The following is a 24,757-nucleotide window of genomic DNA, read 5'->3' as shown; positions in this document are numbered from 1 at the left end:
ATGAAAACAATGCCATTGGAGAAAATTTGTTATGTGTTAAATAATTTTCAGAGGGGGTTTATAACATCAGAACAGTTGCTTTTTGTAGAACTATCTGAATCACACTGGGGAGGTCTGGCTCACATCCCTGAGTGGGATTGCAGAGTTGAACCCCACTCTGCAATTTTCTCAAAAGCAATTACTAAGAAAGGGCCTTATTGAAGAGGCAATGAAACCGTTCATCATCACAAAAACACTTTCCACCAGGCCTGAAGACCCTTATAAAACACTTGCTGAGCTGGGTGGGGTGTTTTGTTTATTTAGTCCTGGAAGCTTTCTTTACCTTGTCAGGGAAGTGGGAAGTAAAGGCAAGAGAAATGCACCCCCATGTTTATAGCAGCATTGTTCACAATAACGAAGATCTGGAAACAGCCCAAGTGTCCGTCAGAGGACGAGTGGATTAAAAAGCTTTGGTATATATATACTATGGAATACTACTCAGCCATAAGAAATGATGACATCGGATCATTTACAATAACATGGATGGACCTTGATAACATTATACGGAGTGAAATAAGTAAATCAGAAAAAACTAAGAACTATATGAACCCATACATAGATGGGACATAAAAATGAGACTCAGAGACATGGACAAGAATGTGATGGTAACGGGGGGGGGGGGGGAAGTGTGTGTGGGGGGGATGGGCGAGGAAGGAGAGAGGGGGTGGAGGGAGGGGAGGGGCACAAAGAAAACCAGATAGAAGGTGACAGAAGATAATTTGACTTTGGGTGAGGGGTATAACAGCATAATCAAATGTCAAAATAATCTGGAGATGTTTTCTCTCAACATATGTACCCTGATTTATCAATGTCACTATATTAAATTTAATAAAGAAAAGAATCTGAAATAAACTAGACCAATAGATTCTGTTATTGAAGGAACGTTGACATTATGATTTTTTTTTTTTACAGAGACAGAGGGAGAGTCAGAGAGAGAGGGATAGATAGAAACAGATAGATAGGAACAGAGAGAGATGAGAAGCATCAATCATTAGTTTTTCGTTGTGACACCTTAGTTGTTCATTGATTGCTTTCTCATATGTGCCTTGACCGTGGGGCTCCAGTAGACCGAGTAACCCCTTGCTCAAGCCAGCGACCTTGGGTCCAAGCTGGTGAGCTTTGCTCAAACCAGGTGAGCCCACACTTAAGTTGGAGACCTCGGGGTCTTGAACCTGGGTCCTATACATCTGAGTCCGATGCTCTATCCACTGCGCCACCGCCTGGCCAGGCTACATTATGATTTTTTTGTAGTGTTCCAGGTCCCGCATCTACATGAACTGATCAGGTTCTCTCATCTCTTGATTCCCTGGCTGAATATAAGCATATCAATGCCCCTCTTGTAGTTTCTAGATGTGACCTGGCTAGGGCCAGTCATGCCAGGTGGGTAATGCCTTTTATTCTGGGGCCTCCATGTCTAGGAGTGCATTTCTCTGTGTCTCAGTCATACCTGGATTTGAGTCCAGTCTCTGCCACTTCCAGTGTGACCTTAGGTGAATTAATTCTGGAAGACTCAGTTTCCTTATCTGTAAAGTGGAGAAAATAATAGTCAGAATAGCATTATTCCATAAGGACATTGTGAGAATTAAATAAGTGAAAAGCATGTATATAATATGCCTGGTGGATAGTCCATATTCAATGAATGGAAATCATTATTTATTAAGTGAGGAGATTGGAATAACGTATGGGTCTCAAATGAACTGTGCTATGATCTGGGAAAATTGTTAAAAAGGAATGTTTGGGGGTTCATTCCTCAAAGATTCAGATGTTTTAGGTCTGGGATGAGGCCCAGGAATCTGCATTTATAGTTGGTTCCCAGGTGATTTGGATGCAAGTGTTTGGACACTTTGCAAAGACACTTTGAGAACTGTTGGAACAAATGTCTGATTTCCCAGAGCCCTCTTAGAGCACTGAGGCTCTTAGACTCCAGTCTCAGGTACAGCGAAGAGGAAATTCACTTCTGATTAAAGACGAGTGCCAGGCAAAATTCTGAAGGTTTGACGGATAAGTGCAGGTAGGAAGGTGAACCTTGCCATAGACAGAGGAACAGCGGAGACAATGACTGAGAGGATGTACGGGGTGAGAAGCAGGGGCAGGAAGAAGATGAGCCTAATTGGAGACCGCAGGGGAGCTGAAAGGGAGGAGGTGAGAAGAGTTAGCCAAAGAAGAGACTGGTAAATACACAAAAAACCCTCGCCCCCCAGCGAAGGTTCTGGTTGGGAATATTATTCCCGTGACATTGTGCCTGGCAGCCCAGAAGCTATCATGCAGCTTGCCAGTGTCAGGTCTGGGCTCGTTAGGACTTGCATTAAGGTGAGCCATTGGAACAGAAAACCAGAAACAACATCTCTAGGGTGTTTTGAGTAACCGTTCACTGCGTTTTAAAGAGTGTTCAAGTTCAGCTCTGGGAAACCGCACAGGGCCCAAGTTGCTGTCAACCTGGACGTTTCACCACTAGAGAGTGAACAGGGACTGCGTCAGAGCAACAAAATATAAAAGTATGTAAGACTGGTAACAACTGTTGGAGGAACTGATATCTAAGCACACCCCTTCATCTCTCCAGTGGTGGCAGGGGCACATCTGGATCCCAGGTGTAAGATATTAGATTTACTCTTCTTTTGGGCTCTGTTTTTATCTTCAAAACCTGCCCCCCCCCCCCCCCAGCCCGTATATTGAAGCAGTGGGAGGGGAGTGGAGAAGGTCGGAGCTCCGCCTGTGTGTGCCTTCTGTTCCAGCTTGCAGGCACCAGTTACAATGAGAGCTATGCTGAGCAGGGCCTTCCGTCTGTCCCTCTGCAGTGGCTGCGGGCTCCATCCTGGGAGTGGAGAGCTGAGCAGCTGAGGGACCCAGGACACCTACTCATCTCTTTGCTTCCAGGATTTATTCTTAGGTGTGGATGGAAGGGGTGGGGAAAGTCCATTTTGGGCAAATGTATGTTTGAAAAAGGATGACTTCTAAGGTTTGATTGCTATGACAGCAGTTCTTTTACTGTCTCTGGGAAGAAGCTGTACTTGAAAAAAGAAACAGGATTAGATTGGTATTAATTTCTTACTCTAATGCAGCATTACAACTCTATAATCTCTCTTAAATGGTCTACTTCTCTTGTGCAATCAGGGCCAAAATGTTTAGAGAGCATCCTTGTACTTGTGACTCATATTTTCCATCTTTTAAAACTGAGTTCGCCTTGAGTCTGGCCAGGGGCTCCTTCAAGCCAGCTTAGCTGCTGCCTCCTAGCAAACCTCTGCACCGTGTCTCCCCTGTACTTTAATCCTTTCCTCCTTCCCTTTTGATTATTTGTGTCCTGCTAAACATATCTCACTTTCTGCTTTCATTGTTGCTTAACTTTCAAGAAGGAAATCTGTGGAGTAGAGAAGTCATGGCCAGGTGCCATAGGCAATCACTCTTACTTGGTCTTGTAGAGCAGAGACACGTGGTCCTTTTATCACTGTGAGTTTCTCTTCTATTTGTCTTTGAAACTTAAATGAAGACTTTAAACGATCAAATCCACAAATGTAAAATGCATGTTCTCCATAACAATAAAAATAGTAGAACTCAAGAAATGTTAGTCATGAGCAAGGAAATCAGATAAACACTGTGTGCTTCTCTGTTTGAATCCTTCAAAACTTTAGGAGATAGCTAGAATCTCTATTTAATAGAAAAAGAATCAGGCGTAGAAAAGTTAGGTACCTTATCAAAAGGAAGCAGCAAAACAGTAGCATCCTGATGTTAGATTTCTGTCTATGGCAGAAAGATTTTAATGAGATGTGGAATATTATTGATCTGTGTATTTTTTCATAGATTTAAAGTGCTGGAAGAGATCAAAAGATGTGAATGTCTTCTCTTGTGTGAATACAAGTTAGATGGTGGTGGCCAGGCAATAATGGAACCAAGGCCTTTTCCTCTCCCAGGAAAGCCTTGCTAGGTAGTTGCAAATGTTGGCAGTGAAGGCCTTCATTTCAGATATGGATATTACCAGTTGTGTTGAGAACATTATGAAGCCCATTATGACTTGAGACAGAGAACAGTGATTCCACAATTATCCTGGAAGAAAGAGTCCCAGTATTAAAATGATGCCAACATGTGGTCAACCAGGAAGGACCCCAAAGAAATAAGAAGGAGGCTGTCTGGCCTTTGCAAAATAGGCCAGTTTACCCAGGAAGAAATGCCTGGTGGATGCTCAGAGAAGAGAATATGTGGAATTAACCCCAGACACATACGTGTGTGTGTGTGTGTGTGTGTGTGTGTAATTTTAAAATTTAGAATTTAATTTAATAGGGTGACATTGATCAATAAGAGTACATAGGTTTCAGGTGAACATCTCCATGGCATTTGAACTGTTGACTGCATTGTATGCCTATTACCCAACATCAACTTGTTTTCCATCACCATATATTTGTTCCCCCTGCTCCACTTTCCTACCCATATTTATCCTGTCTTCAATCCTATTTCATCTCCACTCCTGGTTCTCTTTCCTTCCTCAGAACTTTCTGATAAGTTTCCCTTGGCAAGTCGTATTCATTAACCTGCCCTCTTTGACATGGACCCGGACCTCCTGCAAACATTGACTGCTTTCTCACACAAACCCAGTCGGCAGGGCCCACTTCTGTAAACGGACTTGGGAAAGATCATTGTTGTTGATACTTGTACTTCTGAACCATTCCATAGTCTCTAAATTATTTCTTTTTTCTTTTTTTTCTTTTTGTATTTTTCCGAAGCTGGAAACGGGGATAGACAGTCAGACAGACTCCCGCATGAGCCCGACCGGGATCCACCCGGCACGCCCACCAGGGGGCAATGCTCTGCCCCTCTGGGGCGTCGCTCTGTCATGACCAGAGCCACTCTAGCGCCTGGGGCAGAGGCCAAGGAGCCATCCCCAGCACCCGGGCCATCTTTGCTCCAATGGAGCCTCGGCTGCGGGAGGGGAAGAGAGAGACAGAGAGGAAGAAGAGGGGGAGGGTTGGAGAAGCAGATGGGCGCTTCTCCTGTGTGCCCTGGCTGGGAATCGAACCCGGGACTTCTGCACGCCAGGCCGACGCTCTACTACTGAGCCAACCGGCCAGGGCCTCTGAATTATTTCTATCCCAGCTCATCCACAATAAATTTGACAAAGCGACAATCCCCAGAGTATGCTCCATGGAATGCTAGTCCCATGAGATTTTCTGTGGAAAGGGTTCCTTGGGCATATATTTTTGGGAAGCAGAGTACATTATATCCTCTTCTTGGAGACACACCATGAGAATTAAATCCTCTGAGAAACCCTGCAGTAAATGAAACTCTTCAGAAACAAAAATATTTCCCAAAGTTACTTGTTTTAAGACCAAAAAAAAAAAAAAAAAATCTCTGGACACAGTGTTCCAAAGAACAAATTTAAGAAATGCTGTCACAGAGTATAACTGGTATTACACTTTCTGTTTAAGTTGTTAGGCTAAGTGAGATTTACTGATAGTTATAGGCTCTAACAGATAATAAAATGTTCTTTGCAAATAAACATTTTCTCTTGATATTCCATTATTTTGACTGCAAAATCCTTCTTGCATCTGTATAGAACATTTTTTAAAGTTCTACTGGTGATTATCTCAGATTAAAAGGAGATGAAATAAAAGCAGGCACCCTTCAGAACATTATTCAAAGATGATTTGACTTGGGAAACGAGAAGTAAAACATGTGCTGGATTTACTTAGTTAAAAATGCACAAGAAAGGAGAAGGAACTTTGTACTGGTTAACATGACCTGGTCATAAAGGTGTTGATTCTTAGAATTACTGAATTTCTCATGAAGATGCAGCTGTTGAGCCAGTAATAAATAGGCCTCCACTTCTATCATTGAGAGGCAGTGAGAAGGAAACCCCTATCTCTTATATTGTAATCTCGGGGGAGATAGATTCTTGGGGTTTCTGATGGGCAATCATTCAGGGTACAGAGGAAACACTATATAATATCTGAGACACATGGACAATTCTGGGGTTTTTGGTGGTTGTGAAGTACAACCTTTATTTATTTATTTATTTATTTAAATTTTTAAGAGGAGATTTATTGATTAAGCTGGCTGCATATGACTAACACGGGGTATAGCTGACCCAAATCGTGCAGTCTATTTTTATTTTTTAAGTGAGAGGAAGGAAGATAGAGAGATAGACTCCCTCACGCAGTTGATCAGGATCCACCCAGCAATCCCAGTCTGGGACCTATCTGGAATTGACTGAGCTATCCTTAGTATTTGGGGCCAATGCTTGGACCAACTGAGCTATCCTTGAAGACAAGACTCGAACCAATTGAGCCACCAGCTGTGAGAGGGGAAGAAGGAGAGAATGGGGAGAGGGGCTGGAAGAGAAGTAGATGGTTGCTTCTTTTGTGTGCCCTGATGGGGAATTGAACCCAGGACGTCCATATGCCAGGTCAATGCTCTACCACTAAGCCAGCCAGCCAGGGCCCATTTGCATACTTTAAGCTTATATCTATTAGGAATTCAACCAGACTCAGCAAGCTATATGACAGGGGGTCGAAGTGCAATTCAGGAGAAACATAATTTTATAGTGCTGGTGATTCTGTTGCCATTACACGCCGTAAGTGTGTGTCCAAGAGAAAGAATGAATGGGTGGTGCGAATCTTCTTTCTTCTATTTCCAAAGGGCCTCTTTTCGCATGGCATGCCATGGCATGGAGGGTGATTTAGTGTTCATTCGTGTGCATTCCTCATGAATATGGCCTTCAAAAACAAACTAAAGACATCACCTGGAGCTCAACTGAAAAATCATTGATTTGTTCTGCTGAACTTACTAAGAGATTGTATATCAACAAGGTAGTGCCTTTCCAAGTGATTTTCAAGGATAATTTGGCTACATGCAATTTTTATCTTGTGCATGGGCTTTAGAGCTAACCTTTTCATAGAAGACAAGCTCCTATTGAACTCAGTTATCTTGTTCTTTTGCTTTGAGTCTCAATCCTATTTTTCTGATGCTTCTTCTCAAGCAGGAGTCTTGGGTTTTAGGAAGAGTCATGAAAGATGTACTTGTCAGCAGCCTTGTGCATTCTAAGGAAGAGAATGTCCTGGCTATCCAGGCACCCTTTCCTGGGACTGGGGCGTGGTTATGGTGAAACATGGGAAGTTAGTACCACTTTCTTTACTGTTTGCTACACACAGTAAATATGAATAGACTTTTTTATAAACTGCTTGATTCAGCCACATGGCTAGGATTAGGAGGACTGTGGTAAACAGTTTCTATCATCATAATTCTTCCAGCTAACATAAGTTCCAGTATACAAAAGCTGGCAGTGTAAACCCATTTATTTATTTTTGTGTAGAACTCTATGGAGACAAATAGAATTTTAATCCTATTAATAAAACCAAATAATAACTTATTTGTCTAGCACTTTGAAAATGGCCAGTTGATTCATAGCTATTACCTTAATGTAATTTATGTTGATAGTGTCTGCTTATAATAGTAAAACAGATGATTGCAACCTTGAAATGGATGGTTGTATGTGTCCACATATGACCACAGGCCATGGGCACAGATTGTTTTGTCATTGTATTGATTAAGTTTTTTAAAGTATAAAGTTTCTCTGCACAGTTTAAACAAGGAGGAGATGGTTTAAACTATTTTTTTTCTTAAATTTTTTTTTTTTTAATTTTTCTGAAGCTGGAAACGGGGAGAGACAGTCAGACAGACTCCCGCATGCACCCGACCGGGATCCACCCGGCACGCCCACCAGGGGGCGACGCTCTGCCCACCAGGGGGCGATGCTCTGCCCCTCCGGGGCGTCGCTCTGTCGCGACCAGAGCCACTCTAGTGCCTGGGGCAGAGGCCAAGGAGCCATCCCCAGTGCCCGGGCCATCTTTGCTCCAATGGAGCCTCGCTGCGGGAGGGGAAGAGAGAGACAGAGAGGAAGGAGAGGGGGACGGGTGGAGAAGCAGATGGGCACTTCTCCTGTGTGCCCTGGCAGGGATTCGAACCCGGGACTTCTGCACGCCAGGCCAATGCTCTACCGCTGAGCTAACTGGCCAGGGCCTTAAAATTTTTTATTACATGAATGTACCTCTAGTTTAAAAAAGAAAAATAAAAAAACTATGGAAACTATTGGTGGAACCAAACTTATGATAGTACTAAGCTAAGCCACCAGAATAGAGTAGGGAAGACCCAGGGGCTGAATGACAAAGAATCAGATAATCCTAGAGAAATTGACACATGACTAGCTGTTGGAATGTGAGGAGGCTTCACTGAGCCAGAGGCATGCAATATCAAGAAACCTATAAGCAGTAGGTAATGTGGGTTCATTCCTAGACTGTACCAAGAAGAAAACCTGAGCGGTTCCAGAAAGGAAATGCCTCTCTCCTAGCTTTTATCTTTGTCCTGGCAACAGAAAACACTAATGCATATTTTGGTCCATGCCTAAAACTTTCATGAAGGACTTGAATTTCATCATTTGTTTCATCTCCTCTCTCCTTTTCTTGCTCTTTTGGAGATGGAAGAGTTAGAAGCATAGCAGGCCCTGTGCAGCAGAAGAGGGGGCACAAAGTGGAGAAGTAGGGGGCAAAGGGATTCCTGGAGCTGAGGGAGTGAGTGACCCCTCCCTGGATGGGTAGTTGTCTGCCAGTCTACTTTTTTTTTTTTTTTTCTCTTTTCGTATTTTTCTGAAGCTGGAAATGGGGAGAGACAGTCAGACAGACTCCTGCATGCGCCCGACCGGGATCCACCCGGCACGCCCACCAGGGGCGATGCTCTGCCCACCAGGGGGCGATGCCCTGCCCCTCTGGGGCATCGCTCTGCCGCGACCAGAGCCACTCTAGCGCCTGGGGCAGAGGCCAAGGAGCCATCCCCAGCGCCCGGGCCATCTTTGCTCCAATGGAGCCTCGGCTGTGGGAGGGGAAGAGAGAGACAGAGAGGAAGGAGGGGGTGGGGGTGGAGAAGTAAATGGGCACTTCTCCTATGTGCCCTGGCCAGGAATCGAACCCGGGTCCCCTGCACACCAGGCCGATGCTCCACTGCTGAGCCAACCGGCCAGGGCCTGCCAGTCTACTTTTATTTAGTGCTTCTGGAAGAACAGAGTCTTATCCACTTTTCACCTTGTTAGATTTTTTTATCTGCTGACTTTGCATGTCTCTCTTCTGTGAACATCCATGATATTAGCTTTATTACTTCTTCAGACACATTTTTCCCCCCAAGACTTCAATTAGAAATGCTGATAGCTGCTATCCTGTCTCGGGCCTTTTTGATGATTCATGAATTTGTCTTCAGATTCTAGCCTTGGTTTCCACTCAGTCTCTTAAGTCTTGATGGCTTTGGGACTATGTCATGGAGAAAAGTATGAAAGATATCTGCATATTCTATGGATGGAACTTCCCCCTCCCATTTATATGCTGAAGTCCTAAGAATAGAATTTTGAGATAGGGCTCCAGCTACCACACTTTTAGGACTATAAGAACCCCAAGGACATCAGAGAAATAGCAGCATGAGAGATACTCCTGGTCTTTCCCCTTAAAATGTCAACAAATTGAACAACTGTAATGCAGTGAAGGAACCCCAGCTTGACTCATAGCCATGCCTGAAAGTTCTATACACTGAAGGGATTGAAGGTGGTACAGGGTTGAAAAGGGAGGTGGAAGGTAAAACACTTTCACAGTGTACTCTGGAAAGGAGAGAAGCAGAAGGACCAAGTTGTTCTCTTTCCTTGGTGGACTGAGAGAAGGAGGCTTGTTAGGCTTGGATTTTGTATTGAGCTGAGAGAAGTGGAGAGATTGAGGGTCAGAGGGGAAGGAGCTGAATTAAAGTGAGTGAATCCAAATGCAGGATCACTTCCCTGGTTCCCTTGGTCTGCCCGCATCACTTGGCTCCATTTGTGATCCACCGGTTCACTGACGTGTGCATAGCCTATAGCACTCACTTGATTGGTGTGTGCTTGGCCCATGGAGTTTAGCCCATGCAGTGCTCAAGTGTATTCTTGATTGGTGTGCACTTAGCCCATGGAGTTCAGCCCACATGGTGCTTAGGCATTTTCAATCTCCATGCTTAGCTACAGAATTTGCCCCCACTTTGCCCACAGTGCTCAAGTGTGCTTGGTCCACAGCACATAGCTCACTCTCTACCTGCAGTTGGCACTCTGCACAGTGTCAGGTAGGACCAAAGTGTGGCCTCCCAACCCCCCAGATCCTGCCTCCCTCTCCTCACTGTATGAAGAATGGTCATGGTGGATCCCCCAACAACTGACTCTATGGGGCCACTCTCTTCCCTGAAAGACAGAGATGCTCCATGTCTGACCCGCTGGTCTGTTGAGATGTGGGGAAGAGTGCCTGGAGACAAGAAACCTCCATTGCTAGAGCCATAAAACTGCAAAGCCATCGAACTGCAGAGCCATAAAGCTGAAACTCTAAAGCCCTCACAACATGCCCCAACCACCAATGCAATTGTGGCTGTGCCTACATAATTACAACAGCAACGTTTCAACAGAATTTTGTCCAAGAATTTCACAGAGCCAAAACTTATAGTACAGTAACACCTACTGGGAAAAAAAGGTAACCTCTCAAAACTGAAAAAAATATATTTTTTCTTTTTTCTCATTTTTTCTTTTTTTCTTTCCCTTTTTCCCATTTAAATTTCATTATCCATAGTTTCTATATTTTTATTTTAAATTTTTTGTGAGTATATTACTTTTTGATACTTTTTCTTTTACTATTTTTTCATTCTTCCATTTTCTTCTTTTTTCTTTTTTTCTCATATGAATTTCATTTTTCTTTAAATTATATTTTTTACTCTTATTTTTTGTGGTGTTTTATTAGTTTTTGATTTAATTTTCCTCCTTTTTTCTTTTTTTCTCAGTTCTTGCTCTTTGTTTTCTGTAGTTTTTCTTTACTACTTATTATTTTTAGAATTTTTATTTTTTCACTGTATTTTTTCAATTTTATTTTTCAATTTCTTTTGTCTCTTGTTAAAGTTCTTAACAATACCAGTCTAAATATCATGGACACACAAGAAAAATACATAGTCAGATAGATGATGAAAAATATCCAGAAAAAAATCTCAATTACATGGAAACCTTGGAGTTAAATGACAGGGAATTCAAAACTAAAATTCCAAAAATACTCAGTGAGATGCAAGAAAACATAATAGGCAATTTAATGAGCTCAAAAAATAAATTAATGAACAAAAAGAGTAATTCACCAAGGATATTTAAACTATAGAAAAGAATCAAACAGAGACAAAGAACTAATACCTGAACTGAAAAATGAGGTAGCAAGTTTAGCTAATAGAACAGGCCAGATAGAGGAGAGAATCAGTGACATCAAAGACAGGCAACTGGTTCAAAACCCTGGGCTTGCCTGGTCAAGGCACATATGGGAGTTGATGCTTCCATCTCCTCCCCCCTTCTCTCTCTCTCTGTCTCTCTCTCCTCTGTCTCTCTCCTCTCTAAAAATGAATAAATAAAAAAAGTGTTAAAAAAAAGGACAGGCAACTAAAGATACTACAGAGAGAAGAGGAGAGAGATTCACAAATGAAAAAGAATGAGAGCTCTACAAGAATTGTATGACTACATCAGAAAGAACAATATAAGAATAATGGGTATATCAGAAGAAGAAGAGAAGAAGAGAATGGAAAGCCTATTCAAACAAATAATTGGTGAGAACTTCCCAAGCCTGTGGAAAGAGAGCATCCAATCCAAAATACAAACAGAACACCAAGTTACCTCACCCAAACAGACCTACTCCAAGGTGCATCGTAATGAAAATGGTCACAAATCAATGACAAAGGAAGAATCCTCAAGGCAGCTAGAAAAAAGAATATAATATATAAAGGAAGGCCCGTTAGATTATCATCAGATTTCTCAGCAGAAACTCTGAAGAGAGTGGACCCAAACATTACAGTACTAAAAGAGAGGAATTACCATCCAAGAATACTATATCCATCAAAGCTATCCTTTAAATATGAAGAAGAAATAAAAACTTTTACAAACATACAGAAGCTGAGAGAATTTATCACCAGAAAAACCCCACTACAGGAAATACTAAATGGCGTTATCTGACCAGATACAAAGAAAAAAACAAAACAAAATTACAAGCAGAAGCTCTAACAGGATCACAATAAAAACAAGGATAAACTGTGACAACAGTAACATGAAAAGGAACAGGATAAAGATCAACAGTAGCAAAGAAGGATGGAATGCAGATGCACTCATGAGATAATGGACTATTGTAAATATGACAATTTTTCTTTTAATAACCTAATAGTAACCAACCATAAAAATGCCACTACTGAAACAGCTTTAAAAAAGAAGAAATGAAAAAGAGTATGAAATGACACCAAGCCAAAGCTACTGACAGAAAAACAAAAGAGGAGAACCAAATGAGACACAGAGCTATCAGAAAGCAATATATAAGGCCTGACCTGTGGTGGCGCAGTGGATAAAGCGCCGACCTGGAAATGCTGAGGTCGCCCGTTCAAAACCCTGGGCTTGCCTGGTCAAGGCACATATGGGAGTTGATGCTTCCTGCTCCTCGCCCCCCCCCTTCTCTTTCTCCTCTCTCTCTCTCCTTTCTAAAATGAATAAATAAAAAAAAAATAAAAATAAAAAAAGAAAGCAATATATAAAATGGCTATAGGAGATCTTCAAGTGTCAATAATTACCCTAAATGTAAATGCATTGAACTCCACTAGTAAAGAGGCACAGAGTATCAGATTGGATCAAAAAGTAAAACCCAACTGTATGTTGCTTTCAAGAGACACATCTAAGCTGCAAGGGCAAAAGTAGACTCAAAGTGAAAGGTTGGAAAACAATTCTCCCAAAAAATAATACCCAAAGAAAAGCAGGTGTAGCCATACTCATACCTGACAATGCTGACTTCAAGACAACAAAAACAACAAAGATAGTCATTTCATTATAAAGGGAATATTTTATCAAGAAGACATATCACTTCTTTATATATATATATATATATATATATATATATATATATATATATGCACCAAAACAGGGAGCACCAATATATATGACATCTACTAGCTATCTAAAAATAGAAATAGACAAAAACACAATCATACTCAGAGATTTCAATACACCATTGATGGTTCTAGATCAATCATCCAAACAGAAAATCAATAAAGAAATATCGACCTAAATGACACACTAGACCAAATAGGCATAATAGACATTTACAGGACATCTCTTTGCAGAACTTTAGTGAGTAGATTTTTCTTCAGTGTACCTGAAACATCCTCAAGAATAGACCATATATTGGGCCACAAAATTAACATCAACACATTCAGGAAGATTGAAATTATACCAAGCATATTCTCTGACCACAAGGCTTTGAAATTAGAATTCAACTGCAAAAAAGAAGTAACAAAACCCACAAAAAAGTGGAAATTAAACAACATATTTTTAAAAAATGACTAGGTTAAAAAAGAAATAAAAGCAGAGCTCAAAAGATATATTTAGACAATGAAAATAACAAAACAACATATCAAATTTCTGGGATCCAGCAAAAGCGTAATAAGAAGGAAGTTTATATCATTACAGGCTTATATCAAGAAACAAGAGAAAGCCCAAGTAAACATCATCACATCTTAAGGAACTAGAAAAAGAAGAACAAAGGCAACCCAAAACCAACAGAAGAAAGGAAATGGTAAAAATTAGAGCAGAAATAAATGAAATACATAGAGAAGAGAAAAACTGTAGAAAAAATTAATACAACAAAGAGCTGGTTCTTTGAAAAAAATCAATAAAATTGTCAAACCCCTGGCTAGACTCACTAAGGGAAAAAAGTCAAAGTACTCATATAACAAAATTCAAAATGAAAGATGAGAAATTACCACAGATATTATAGATACACAAAGGATCATTGTAGAATACTATAAAAAAACTATATGCTACCAAATTCAACAATCTAGAAGAAATAGATAAATTTCTAGAACTATACAATTTTCTTAGGCTGAGTCATGAAAAAGTGGAAAGCCAAAATGGACCCATAAGCAGGGAAGAAATAGAAACAACTATGAAAAACCTTTCAAAAAACAAAAGTCCAGAAGCAGCTGGCTATACTAGTGAATTCTACCTACCATTCATGGAAGATTTCATTATTATCTTTCTCAAAATCTTCCAAAATATTGAAGAAGAAGCAATACTTCTGAACACATTTTATGGGCCAACATAACCTTCATACCAAAACGGGCAAGGACAATACAAAAAAAGAAAACTACAGCCCAATACCTTTAATGAATACAGATACAAAAATTCTAAACAAAATACTAGCAAATTAAATACAATAACATTAAAAAAATAATACATCACAGTTAAGTGGAATTCATTCCAAGAGCACAAGGATGGCTCAACGTATAAAAATTGATTAACATAATACACCACAACAAAACAAAGAACAAAAATCATATGATCCTATCAATAAATGCAAAGAGGACATTCAATAAGATATAATATCCCTTTATGTTTAAAATACTTAATAAAATGGGTATAGAAGGAAAATACCTCAATATAATAAAGGCCATATATGACAAACCATCAGCTAATATCAGGCTAAATGTTGAAAAACTGAATTTTTTTTTTCTAAAATCAGAAGCAAGACAAGGCTGTTCACCTTCTCCATTCCTATTCAATATAATGCTAGAAGTTTTAGCCAGAGCAATGAGACAAGAGAAAAACAAATAAAAGGCATAGATATTGAAAAAGAAGAAGTAAAAGTTTCATGTTTTGCAGATGACATAATCCTGTATATGGAAAAACCCAAAGACTCTACAGAAAGGTTATTAAAAACAATAAACCAATACTGCAAGTTTGCAATCTATAAAATCAATATACATAAGTCTATTGCTTTTATATATGCCAACAATGAAACTTCAGAAAATAAACTGAAAAAAAAATAAGCCTTCCTTATAATTGTAACAACAAAAAAATGAAATATCTGGGTATAAACCTAACAAAGAATGTAAAGGATTTATACACTGAAAACTACAAAGCATTATTAGAGGAAATTGAAAAAGACACAATGAAATGGAAAAATATCCCATGTTCTTGAATTGGAAGAATAAACATAGTTAAAATGGCCATATTACCCAAAGCAATATACAAATTTAATGCAATTCCCATAAAAATCTCAATGTCATTTTTTAAAGAAATTAAACAAAAAGTCATCAGGTTTGTATGGAACCATAAAAAAACCCCAAATAGTCAAAGCAATCCTGAGAAAAAAGAATGTAGCTGGAGGTGTTACAATACCTGACTTCAAAGTATGTTACAGAGCCATGATAATCAAAACAGCATGGTACTGGCAGATAAATAGACATACAGACCAATGGAACAGAATTGAGAGTCCAGAAATAAAACCACATATATATGGGCAAATCATCTTCAATCAAGGAGCCAAAAACACACAAAGGAGAAAAGAAAGCCTCTTCAATAAATGTGCTAGGAAAATTACAAAGCCAAATGCAAAAGAATAAAATTTGACAACAGCTTGTCCCTCTGTACAAAAATTAATTCAAAATGGATCAAAAACCTAAATATAAGATCTGAAAATAAATTACATAGAAGAAAATAAACTCATGGACCTTGGCTGTAGACTCTCAGTGATTTTCAACCTTTGTTTCTCATGCACTCATAAACTAATTACTAAAGAAAAAGGGGTCCTGACCTCTTCTTCCTTAGTAACTAATTTATTTGTGCCATGAGATGGTTGTATTTAGTCAGGGAAACTGACCTTAGTAATTAGTGTGTGTTTGTGCCATGAAAAAAAAAAAGGTTGAAAATCACTGCTGTAGAGAACAAGTTATGAATTGGACCCCAAAGACAAGGGAAGCAAGGGCAAAAATAAATAAATAAGTGGGACTATATCAAACTAAAAAGCTTCTGCATAGCAAAAGAAACTGACATCAAAACAAACAGACAGCCAATTAAAGGGAGATGATATTTGCAAACAACAGCTCTAATAAGGGGTCAATATCCAAAATATCTTAAGAACTCACAAAGCTCAACAATAAACAAGCAAACAATCCAATTAAAAAAATGGAGAGAAGACCTAAACAGACACGGCTCCCAAGAAGAAAATCAAATGGCCAACAAATATATAAAAATAATGCTCATCTTCACTAGCTATTTGAGAAATGCAAATCAAAACTACAATGAAATACCACCTCGCACCTGTTAGATTGGCTATTATCAACAAGATAGGGCAGTGGTAGTCAACCTGGTCCCTACTGCCCACTAGTGGGCATTGCAGCTTTCATGGTGGGCGGTAGCGGAGCAACCAAAGTATAAATAAAAAGATAGATTTAATGATAGTAAGTTGTTTTATAAAGATTTATTCTGCCAAACTTAGCAAAAATCCAACATAAAGTATTTGGTAAGTAATTATTATTATATGCTTTAACTTGCTGTAACTCTGCTTTATAAATTTTATAAAGTAATTTCCCTACTTTATAAATCACCATTACTGTGGAACTGGTGGGAGGTTGGAAAATTTTACTACTAACAGAGGTACAAAAGTGGGCCATACGTGTAAAAAGGTTTACTACCCCTGAGATAGGGTAATAACAAGTGTTGGAGAGGTGGTGGAGAAACAAGAACCCTTATTTCACTGCTGGTCAGATGCAAATTAGTACAACATTATGGAAGAAAGTATGGTGGTTCCTCAAAAAATTAGGAATAGAATTACCATATGAGCCAGCAATCCCTCTACTGGGTATCTACCCCCCAAACTCAAAAACATTTGGACGTAAAGACACATGCAGCCCCATGTTCATCACAGCATTGTTCACAGTGGCCAAGACATAAAAACAAGCACAGTGTCCCTTGATAGAGGATTTGATAAAGAAGATGTGTACATATATACAATGGAATACTACTCAGCCATAAGAAATGATGACATAGTATCATTTATGACAACATGGATGGACCTTGAGAACATTATACTGAGTGAAATAAGTAAATCAGAAAAAGCTAAGAACTATATGATTTCATACATAAGTAGGATACAAAATTTAGACTCATGGATATAGCTAAGAGTGCAGTGCTTACCAGGGGGAAGGGAATGTGGGGAAAGGGTATAAAGAGGGATAAATATAAGGTGATGAAGAATGATTTGACTTTGGGCAATGGGTATACATCATAATCGACTGTTCAAATGATGTGGAGTTGTTCACCTGAAATCTATATACTCTTTTTTTTTTTTTGTATATTTCCAAAATGAGAAGTGGAGGCAGACAGACAGACTCCCACATGCGCCCAACTGAGATCCACCTGGCATGCTCACCGGGGGCAATGCTCTGCCCATCTGGGGCATTGGTCCACTGCAATTGGAGCCATTCTAGTGCCTGAGGTGGAGACCATGGAGGCACGTCAGCACCTGGGCCAACTTTGCTCCAATAGAGACTTGGTTGCAAGAGGGGAAGAGAGAAATAGAGAGAAAGGAGAGGGTGGAGAAGCAGGTGGGTGATTCTCCTGTGTGCCCTGGCTGGGAATTGAACTCGGGACTTCCACATGCTGGGTCGATGGTCTACCACTGAGCCAACCAGCCAGGGATGAAATCTATATACTCTTGTTGATCAATATCACCTTGTTAAAATTAATTTTCTAAAAAAAAAAAAAAAAAAACCCAGAAAACCCCTGAAACACTGATTCAAAAGAATATATGCATCCTCATGTTCATTGCAGTGTTATTTGCAATATTTAATAAACAAGACCTGGAAACAGCTCAACTGTCCATCAGTGGAGGAGTGGATAAAAAGCTGTGTATAAAAAACTGTGTATAAAAATCATAGTATTCCATTTACACAATGGAATACTATGCCGCCATAAAAAAGAAGGAAATCTTACCGTTTGCAACAGCATGGATGGACCTTAAGATTATTATGCTAAGTGTAATGAGATAGTCATAGAAAGACTAATACCAGATGATCCATTAATATGTGGAATCTAATGAACAAAATAAACTAACAAGCAAAATAGAAAGACTCATAGATTCAACAAACAAACTAACAGCTGTCGGAGGGGAGAGGGGTGCAGGGACTACATCAGGGGTCCCCAAACTTTTTACACAAGGGGCCGGTTCACTGTCCCTCAGACCATTGGAGGGCCGGACTATAAAAAAAACTATGAACAAATCCCTATGCACACTGCACATATCTTATTTTAAAGTAAAAAAACAAAATAGGAACAAATACAATATTTAAAATAAAGAACAAGTAAATTTAAATCAACAAACTGACCAGTATTTCAATGGGAACTATGCTCCTCTCACTGACCACCAATGAAAGAGGGCTGCATGCAGCCCACGGGCCGTAGTTTGGGGACACCTGGACTAGATGAATGAAACACACATACATAACACATAGACACAGACAACAGGGTGGCAATAGCCAGAGGAAAGTGGAGGCGGAGGAAAAGGAGGGCAAAGTGTGTGTGGGGGAATGGGGATGGAGGGAGACCGCTGGGGTGGAGGGCGCCTGATGTAGAGTATAGACGGTGTTAGGCTGAGCTGTACACTTGAAACCTGTGTGGTTTGGCAAACCATGTCATCCCAATAAATAAAAAATCCATACATTTAAAAAAAGAAGTAATTAAAATGAAATGAGATAATAAAGGTGGGATTCTAATCTGAAAAACTGGTGGCCTTGTAAGAAGAGGAGGAGAGAGATGTGTGCACACTCCCTGAGGGGAGGCCACGTGAGCATGGGAGTGTGCGGGACAAGCTATGTCCTGCCCTTTCAGCCCCTGGAGATCAGGTCTCACGGAAATCACACAGAGAGAATCCTCTATTTGGGTTTGCATAGTGATGAAAAGCCGGGGCTCTGGGACTCTGATTGGAATCATTTACTGGCATTCTGACTCCATCATGTGTCTGTGTGACTTTGGGCACAATACTCATACTCAGTTTCACTCATAAAAAGAGGATAAAGATACATCCTTCATTTGTGGCTATTAAATGGGATGGATGTGTGCAAAGCACTGAGCACAGTGGCAGGCACAGGTGTTGGGCCAAAAACAAACCACTAAAAACTCGAACAGGTGTAAGGAAATCCCAGTTTCCCCTCTTTAGGCTTCCCTACTTAGATTATCCTACAGCCCCCCAGGCCGCATGCAGCCCCCTGAGGCCATTAATCTGGCCCCTGCCGCACTTCCGGAAGGGGCACCTCTTTTATTGGTGGTCAGTGAGAGGAGCACATTGACCATCTCATTAGGCAAAAGCAGGCTCATAGTTCCCATTGAAATACTGGTCAGTGTGTTGATTTAAATTTACTTGTTCTTTATTTTAAATATTGAATTTGTTCCTGTTTTGTTTTTTTACTTTAAAATAAGATATGTGCAGTGTACATAGGGATTTGTTCATAGTTTTTTTTATAGTCTGGCCCTCCAACGGTCTGAGGGACAGTGAACTGGCCCCCTGTGTAAAAAGTTTGGGGACCCCTGCTCTGGGCTAAGAACAGAGCTTATTAAAGCAAATTATCTTGTGAGGAGGAGATGGAGCAGAGGGTTTTGAACAGTGTTATGAGAAAATAGGAAGGGTGGGCCTGCTTCATTCACCCAGTAGCAGAGGATTTGTTTGCACCTCTGATTATTCATTTTCTGTGATGCAGAAATTGTCTAAATGTTTTAACTATGTTCCTTTCATGTATTTTTTTTTTTTGTATTTTTTTCTGAAGTTGGAAACGGGGAGGCAATCAGACAGACTCCCGCATGTGCCCTACTGGGATCCACTCAGCATGCCCACTAGGGGGCAATGCTCTGCCCATTTGGGGTGTTGCTCTGTTGCAACCAGGGCCATTCTAGCGCCTGAGGCAGAGGCCAGAGAGCCATCCTCAGCGCCCGGGCCAACTTTTGCTCCAATGGAGTCTTGGCTGTGGGAGGGGAAGAGAGAGACAGAGAGGAAGGAGAGGGGGAGGGGTGGAGAAGCAGATGGGCACTTCTCCTGTGTGCCTTGGCCAGGAATCGAACCCAGGACTTCTGCACGCCAGGCCAATGCTCTACCACTGAGCCAACTGGCCAGGGCTTTTTCATGTATTTTAATGAAGTAATGAATTCTTCCACCCACTCTTTATCCTACAATGGGCCAATAACTATAAAACCCAAAAATCTTTGTAAGTTTCCAGGAATCAAAATTCAATGGAGATCTTTCTTGGGTAGTAAAATGAGTGTGCTAATTTTGTTAGCTTCCAAGCATTTTAGAATACCCACTGTGGGTTAAGCCCCACCTAGGTTGGAATGGAAGTGAGATACTAAAGAATCAGAAAGCTTCCTTAGCCTTTCTTTTACTTTAGAATAAAAGTAAGTCATGTGATGTCATCTCATTCATTTATTCATTTACTCTCTCAATAAACATTGGTGGAAAACAGAAAACACACTGGGCCCCAGGCACTGTATCAGGCATGCTGTAATTGTCTATTACTGGAGCATAAAGTATGAGGCAAGGTTTAGAGGGAGAGGAGGTTGAAGTACAAGAACAAGGTCATACACATTTGATACAGAATTTAGTGAAGGGGAGCAATGAATGGTTTTCAACTAGGAATGACAGTCAGATTTACATGTTATATAAATAACTTTGGCTATAATGAGGAGATTGGATTAAAGAGTTACTGGTTATGATGAGACTACTGTGGTTTTGCAGGAGAAAATGAAGGCAATGGAAGTAGGGTTGGAGAGTGGATACCTGAGGATTCATCTTTTCCTTCTTCCTCGTTTCCAGGAACCATGATTTCAACTGGAATCTCAGTGATTCTGGAGGAGCTGGTTCCACCTGGAGCTCCATGGGGGTAGAGCATGTGAATTAAGCTAAGTCAATCACACATGCTTTAGGAAGGTGGATGTACTGATAAGCATAGACTAAGTCACATACATCACCTGTAGAGCTGGCCACTGGTTTAGAGGTGAACATGTTACTTAAAAGAGCCCAATCACACAGCAAATTTCAACTTCTCTGGAATTCTGTAACCAAATACTGGCTCTTGCCCTGGAAAGTGTAGTGCACAGATATAAAATGAGGCTCACAGGAGATTTGGAAGGAGAAGAGAGAGGATGTTATTTTCCAAAGCCAATTGCTGGCAGATACAAGGGCAGATGTGGGGTTCAAAGCAGCTCCCAGGAGAGCTCTTGAGACCTTCTCATTGAGTCAGAGAGAATCAAAATGACAGAGAACATTGATGGTGGCTTTCCTAATTTTACCAACTCTTACCACTTCCAAAATTTGTTATTCCCTGTATTTAAGTCCTATTTGGCATATACAAAATGGCTTCTTGTTTTCCTAACCAAAGCCTGGCTGATGCAAGGTGGTAAATTAAATTCATGAGGGAGATTAATATTGCTTGAGAAAATGGTCTCCAGTTTGGAAGAGATGTGGATAACATGAGAAATCTTGAGGAATACCAATATTTAAAGATTAGAGGAGGAAGACCAGAAAGAAACCAAAAGGGAACTGTCCAGTAGAAAGAAAGAGAACTCATAGAGTACAATATCATGGAAACTAAAGGATTAGGTGTCAAAGGGGAGGAGGAATTACCAAACTAAAGTAAGGGAATTTGGTAAGATAAGGGCCAAAGAGTGGCCAGTAGGTTTGGTGGATAAAAGATTAAGTGGGATCTGTTTCAGTTTCAGTAGAATGGTAAAAGATGAAACCATATTGTCGGTTCAACCGGGAGAACTGACCTCATGCATTCAGTCAGGCAAAAAGATAGCGTGAGTTTTAGCTGTCTAATACTTTCAAAATACATTCTACAGTTGGATAATTTTCCCATGTATCTTGGTGTTCGTAGAAACTAGACACTCACTTCCTCCCCAACTTTTCCTGCTAAAAGAGCACAGACATGTAACTTGGGCTCTTCTAACCAAAGGCACCCATTTGAGATTTCTATTCAGAAGACACTGAGCAGAAGAAGGAAACACAGCACAACTTTGCTAAAGACAGCCGAGGTCCCCACTGAAGATACTGTATGGTATCTTAAGAGCCAGAAGGTATCCATACCCTTTGATCCAGTAATCTCACCACTCAAAATGGAAAATAATTATCAGAAGCCTAAAGCTATACTTATGAAGATGTTCCATGCAGCATCTTTATCTCTAAGAAGGAAACTTGGAAATGACTTAAATGTCCGTCCTTAGTGAAACGGTCCTAATAAACCAGGGGTCCCCAAACTTTTTACACAGGGGGCCAGTTCACTGTCCCTCAGACCGTTGGAGGGCCAGACTATAAAAAAAAACTATGAACAAATCCCTATGCACACTGCACATATCTTATTTTAAAGTAAAAAAACAAAATGGGAACAAATACAATATTTAAAATAAAGAACAAGTAAATTTAAATCAACAAACTGACCAGTATTTCAATGGGAACTATGGGTTTGCTTTTGGCTAATGAGATGGTCAATGTGCTCCTCTCAATGACCACCAATGAAAGAGGTACCCTTCCAGAAGTATGGCGGGGGCCAGATAAATGGCCTCAGGGGGCCGCATGTGGCCTGCAGGCCGTAGTTTGGGGACCCCTGTAATAAACCATGATGCGTCTACTTGCTGGAATACTGCTCAGTCTGCAGCTTCTCCATTTGTGCCTATCACATAGTAGGCATCTATTAAAAGAATAAGTGTTTTAAGTGGAAATTATAAAGACTGTTCATGGGAAAAATTTATGATTCGTAGTGAAAATGTTAACCAAAGCAAAAATTTAGGTGTGTGATTACAGTTATGGAAGTAAGAATATGTGGGTACATGGACTCTGTTGGTCAAATAAGTTTGTAAATATGATGTATATGTTTGCTCGCTTATAGTTTTCATCAGGTGTGGGGAACAGGCTGTATGCAGGCAGGGTCCTTATAGCCTAAGGCTTAGTTTTAAGACTAAACCTTTCCTGCCCTTTTAATACTAAGATCTTTTCAAAACTAAGCTTCTCCCCACACCCTTGACTGTTGCATGATGTGGGGTGGTGCACTCTTATAAGGAATCCCATTTATGCCTTAGATAAGTGACTTTGTATCAGAGACTTCTTTATTTATATATTGGATTAAAGGTTTTGATTTCTACACTATAAAATGGGGCAGACCAGTGGGCTCACACTCTCTCAGTTCCTGCTATTAGCATTGCAGAGGCCTCCCTGATCCCTTGTCCTCTATGAGGAAAGCTGAAAACTGGTTTTTCTTGTGGCTTGCCTGTCTTGGTGAGACACTAATAAACAGAATGGTCCACCAACCTCCGACTCCATCATTTCTTATCATCTGCCCGAATTCAATGAGAACCTGCACGTGAACGGCCATGATGACAGCCCCTGGCCATACAGAGTCTAAGTGTACTCAAGACTGAAAAATGAAAATAGTTGAGATTACTCGTATGGGGTATGTGAGTGATTTTTTTCTTCACTCTTTAATAATATTACTGTTTGTCACTTATATACTTACAACAAAATAAGTAAATTTTAGTTTTTTAAAATGCCAAAAAAAGAAAGAAAGAAAGGAAAAGAGAAAAAAGAAAAGAAAAGAAAGAAAGAAAGAAAGAAAGAAAGAAAGAAAGAAAGAAAGAAAGAAAGAAAGAAAGAAAGAAAGAAAGAGTAAAGCCAGTAGGCAGGGCCACTATCACAGCCGCCTGGCCCGTGCAGGTTCGCATTGGATTCGGACAGTCGGTAAAGAAACGGAGCCAAAAACTGACAGGCCATCTTCTTTAATTCTAGCTTGCACCTGGCGGGCAAGTAAAAAATACACACTGGGCTCCAAAACCCACTCACATTCAGTGCTCACAAAGCTACTGACTTATTCGAGTTTCCTAGAATCAAAGGTTTCTAGCTCACCAGATTTTATTCACCTCTGTTTCCCATCTCCTTCCTTCTCCCTGCATAAACTCTGCACAAACTGGCTTCTCACTCAACACTCTGCCATCTTGGCTGCTTCTCCTGGCCTCCTCCATGTGGCCTTTCTCTGCTCTCTGCTAATCTCAGGAACGAAGAGAGCAAGCTCCCGTTCTGCCCCCATTTTATAGTGTAGATTCAAAACCTTTAATCCAATATACAAAATAGGGAAGTCTCTAATACAAAGTCACTTCTCTGAGGCATGATTGGATTGTACCACCCCACATCAAAATGGATGGGAAAGGTTTAATCCCAAAACCAAGCCCCAGGCTACAGGGATTCTGCCTGCCACAGCCAGCCAGAATTAATATCACCTGGACAATGGTCCCCACGTGGGCAGCGCCATCTTTAACAAAGTGAGCATAATATATTTTATCTGCCCAACAGAAAGAAAGAAAGAAAGAAAGAAAGAAAGAAAGAAAGAAAGCAATAAAGAAAGAAAGAAAGCAAGAAAGAAAGAAAGAAAGAAAGAAAGAAAGAAAGAAAGAAAGAAAGAAAGAAAGAAAGAAAGAAAGAAAGAAAGAAAGAAAAAGCTAAATAAATCTAGTGTAATTCCTGCTTTGCTCTGGGCTCTGACTGTCCTCAGGCCATTCTGCATTTTAGGTGATCCCATCAACAGGCACCAAAAGTTTCTATTGATTAATCCACCGAACCAGAGAAATTCTGACTCATGCCTCAGGAAGTTGGCGGCATCTGTGACACTGCAATCCATCAACACTTTCTTTGGAGCCTCCCACCTGAACGCACCTTCCAAGAGAAATGTGAGAGAACATTGAAGAGGGCGAAATCTGTTCTCGGAGCTGTGCTCTGCTTCTCTGACAGCTTTAATTGGGTTTGTGAGAGGCAACAGGGTCTGGGAAAGAGGAGAGGCTTCGGAGCATGCATCAGCTGGGTTGTGCTCAGGG

This window comes from Saccopteryx leptura, chromosome 13, assembly GCF_036850995.1.
Source record: "Saccopteryx leptura isolate mSacLep1 chromosome 13, mSacLep1_pri_phased_curated, whole genome shotgun sequence".
Classification (NCBI taxonomy): Eukaryota; Metazoa; Chordata; class Mammalia; order Chiroptera; family Emballonuridae; genus Saccopteryx; species Saccopteryx leptura.
Note: the sequence above shows the minus strand (reverse complement) of the source record.